At 38.0% G+C, this 4,652-nt stretch overlaps 1 protein-coding gene across 2 annotated transcripts in view; it reads right to left on the reverse strand.

Moving 5' to 3' along the window:
• The window catches only part of MPP1 (membrane palmitoylated protein 1), a 41,215-nt gene that overhangs the window by 10,721 nt on the left and 25,842 nt on the right, over window positions 1-4,652 (reverse strand). The window lies entirely within an intron of this gene.

Here is a 4,652-nt window from a genome sequence, read left to right on the forward strand (position 1 = left end):
CTACTTGGGAGGCTGAGGCAGGAGACTCGCTTGAGCCCAGGAGTTGGAGGTTGCTGTGAGCTGTGATGCCATGGCCCTCTACCCAGGGGGACAGCTTGAGGCTCTGTGTCAAAAAAAAAAATAGGGAATTAGTTAAGTATGGTCATCTACTGAATATAAACCATAAAAATCAATTTGTAGAAGGATTTACAATGTCTTTGGTAAATGCTACTGATATGACATTAAATAAAATATCGTAAAACAATATCCAAACAATAACTAGTATACTGGAAGTAAAAATAAGTATTTATTATACATAGAAAAAAGATTTGGAGACACTACACAAGAATTTAATACAGGTTATCTATGGTAGTAGGATTAGGGATACAACTCAAAGAAAGAAATAATAATGAGCAGAAAGAAAAGAAATAGAAGATAAAACAGTTGAGAAGATCAAAAGAGGCAACATTGGTTCTTTGAAAATATTAATGAAATTAAGAAACCTCTACAAAGGCTGATTAAGAAAATACAGAAGACACAATTTACTAGTAGAGATCAGTAGATAACCTAGAGATATTAAAAAGGTTATATGAGTATATTATGAACAATTTCATACCAGTGCATTTGACAAATTCCTTGGAAAACACAATTGACCAAAAGTGACACAATAAAAAAATAAAAATGTAAACACTCATATATCTATTAAAGAATTGAAAATTCACCCCTGCCCCCAAACACACGCACATACCCACACACACATTATCTGATGACTTTGCTTGTAAATTATCTAAGCATTGTTTGAAGAAAGAAGTTTAATTTCATTAAAATACAAATTACAGAAAATAATGGTACTTCCTAACTCATTTCAAATCTAGCATAACTATGACACGAAAATCTGACAAGAATCTTAACAATCTGGCCAGGCACAGTGGTTCATGCCTGTAATCCTAGCACTTTGGAAGGCCAAGGCAGGTGGATTGCTTGAGTTCAGGAGGTGAAGACCAGCCTGGACATGAGCCAGACCCTGTCTCTAAAACTAGCTGGGCATTGTGGTGGGAAGCTGTAGTCTCAGCTGTTCAGAAGGCTGAGGCAAAAGAATCACTCGATCCAAAGAATCTGAGGTTGCTGTGAGCTATGATGCTATGGCACTCTACCCAGGGTGACAAAGTGAGAGTCTGTCTCAAATAAAATAAAATAAAATGGTAAACCTAAGACAAGACAAAAAAAAGAATCTTAAAATCAATCTCTCTCAAATCCTAAACAAAATATTAAGCACATCAAATATGGTTCTGTATAAAAAGGAGACTAAATCAAAACCAAACAAGATCTAGTTCAGCAACACAAGAAAGCTTACTACCTGAAAGGCAACAGATTCACAACATTAAAAGAAAAATAGAGAAAAATCATGATCATCTCAACAGATATACAAAAAGCATTTAATAACATTTAAAACCATTAAAGATGAAAATTCTGAGCAAACTTGGAATAGAAGGGAGCTTCTTTAATGTGATGAATAACTACCAAGACCCTACAGCCAACACTATTCTTTACAGTGCAATATTAAAAGCTTTCCCTTTAAGACTGAGAAATAAACAAGGATGTGTGCTATAACCACTTCTATTGGGATACAGGCAGTTCCTGAGTTACAAGCATCTGACTGACATATGACTTGCATTTATGAATGGAAGCTATTATAGGTAATAGGTGAATATATCTGTTCCAACTTACATACAAATTCAGTTTAAGAACAAACCTATACGCTCAGTGCCTATAGCACAGTGGTTATGGCCACATACACTGAAGCTGGCAGGTTCAAACTCAGCCTAGGCCAGCTAAGCAACAATGACAACTGCAACAACAACAAAAAATAGCCAGCCATTGTGGCTGGCACCTGTAGTCTCAGCTACTTGGAAGGACGAGGCAAGAGACTCGCTTAAGCCCAAGAGTTGGAGGTTGCTGTGTGCTGTGACACCATGGCACCCAACCAAGGGTGACACAGTGAGACTCTGCCTCAAAAAAAAAAAAAAAACCTACAGAACCTATCTCATTTGTAACCTGGGAATTGCCCATACTGGGAAGGTGTCTCTTCTCCACAAATTGACACATAAGTTTAACACAGAGGTAAATAAGTAGTCCAATGGAAAAGAAGAAAGAGTTTCAAAATAGACCTATACACATTACTTATGATGAAAGTGATGCTGAAGCATAATAGGAACAGGATGGTTATTTTGATAAATGATGTCGGATCAATTGATATCCATATGGAAAAACTGGACTCTTGACCTCTTACTTTACAATATATACAAAACCCAATTCTAGATGGGTTCTAGGTCCAAATGTGAAAAATAAAAAAAGTAAAATTTTAGAAGAAAACATAGGAGGAAAAAAAAATAGGAGAGAGGATCATCTTGACCTTGTGGTAAGCAAAACAATTTTATTTTTATTTTTTAAATGGAAGATAATTTAAAAAAATAGATCATGGGTGCATGCCAAATCTTATAGATAATAGAAAAAGAAAAAATACTTCAAAATCATTCTACTTCATCTGGATATACTTGATATTAAAATTGGAAAAATATATTATTATGAAGGGAAATTACAAATATATTTCACTTATAAATGAGCATGCAATATCCAAAACAAGATATTAACAAGTTGAATGAAAAATTATTGTTCAAATAATATACTTTGGTCAAAATTAAATCCAATTTATGTGAGAATTAGTCACTATTTTCTTTTCCTTTCCCTCACCCCCTCCATCCTTCTCTCTTTATTTTTATTTTTTTGAGACAGAGCCTCAAGCTGTCACCCTGGGTAGAGTGCCACGGCATCACAGCTCACAGCAACCTCCAACTCCTGGGCTTAAGTGATTCTCTTGCTTTAGCCTCCCAAGTAGCTGGGACTACAGGTGCCCACCACAATGCCCAGCTATTTTTTGGCTGTAGTTGTCAATGATGTTTGGCAGGCCCGGGCTTAATTTGAACCCCTAGGTCTGATGTATGTGGCTGGCACCTTAGCCGCTTGAGCTACAGGCACTGAGCAAAAAAAAATTTTAAATAGGATGACTCGGCACCTATAGCTCAGTTGCTAGGGCACTAGCCACATACACAGGTTCGAACCCGGCCCAGGCCTGCCAAACAACAATGACAACTACAACCAAAAAAATAGCTGAGAGTGGGTGGCACCTATGGTTCAGTGAGTAGGGTGCTGGCTCCATATACAGAGGGTGGGGATGGGGGTTCAAACCTGGCCCTGGCCAAACTGTAACAAAAAATAGCTGGGCGTTGTGATGAGCACCTATAGTCCCAGCTACTTGGGAGGCTAAGGCAAAAGAATAGCCTAAGCACAGGAGCTGGAGGTTGCTGTGAGCTGTGATGCCACAAAGGCAACAAAGTAAGACTCTGCCTCTAAAAAAAAAAAGCTGAGTGTTGTGGTGGGCACCTGTAGTCCCAGCTACTTCAGAGGCTGAGGCAAGAGAATTGCTTTAGCCCAAGAATTTGAGGTTGCTGTGAGCTGTGACACCATAGTACTCAACAGCACTCTACCAAGGGCGACATAGTAAGACTCTGTCTTAAAAAGAAACAAAAAATTTTAAATAGGGAGCGGCACCTGTGGCTCTGTGAGTAGGGCACCAGCCCCATATATGGAGGGTGGTGAGTTCGAACCAGGCCCGGCCAAACTGCAACAAAAAAATAGCCAGGCGTTGTGGCGGGCGCCTGTAGTTCCAGCTACTTGGGAGGCTGAGGAAAGAGAATCGCCTAAGGCCAGAAGTTGGCGGTTGCTGTAAACTGTGTGATACCACGGCACTCTACCATAGGTAATAAAGTGAGACTCTGTCTCCAAAAAAAAAAAAGTTTACTTTCATTAGTCATCAGAGAAATACAAATTAAAATCACAATGTGCTTACCAACACCAGAATGTCCAAAATGAAAAAAAAAAAAAAAGACATACTATTCTAAGGATTGGTGGGAATTTTCTTTACACTTCTTCCATACTTAATTGCCAAGGCCCTGTCCCATCTATTCCTCTATCAGTTTATGAGCTGGGTGTGAACTGGGAATGTATCATTTCTCATTATACCACCTCCATTTTCTAGTACAATTTATACATGATAGACCCTTAGTAAATTTTGAATAGTGTTAAAAAGACTATCTTTTCTTTTTTAATTTACTTTGGCACTATAAATCACTAGGATTCGTGGTTATTATTTTTTAAAATATCTTCCAATTTGCTTGGTGAAAACTAGTATCTTATACATATTTTAATTTTTCTTTTCTTTTCTTTTTTTTTTTTAAATAGTTTTTGGCTAGTGCTGGGTTTGAACCAGCCACCTCTGGCATATGGGGCCAGTGCCTTACTCCTTTGAGCCACAGGCGCCACCCAATTTGTATTTTCTTAATGACATGTAAGATTGGATATTTTTTCATAAGTTCAATGCTGATTTGTAGTTTTTCTACTGTGAATGGTCTCTTCGTTCCCTTTGCCCATTGTTCTCTTGGAGTTGTATTGATTCTTTGGTATCGGGAGAATAAGATTACCCTTTTCTTTCATATCTGACCACTGTAGCAAAGGATCACTGTCTTCTGCCTCAACAAAAGGGGAATGAGTGTCTATATTTTAGTTCAGAGAGCACCAGTAAGGGTATGATGAAAACCTAAGTCAAGCAGCTACAC

This window comes from Otolemur garnettii, unplaced genomic scaffold (assembly GCF_000181295.1).
Source record: "Otolemur garnettii isolate 467f Iridium unplaced genomic scaffold, OtoGar3 scaffold00259, whole genome shotgun sequence".
Classification (NCBI taxonomy): Eukaryota; Metazoa; Chordata; class Mammalia; order Primates; family Galagidae; genus Otolemur; species Otolemur garnettii.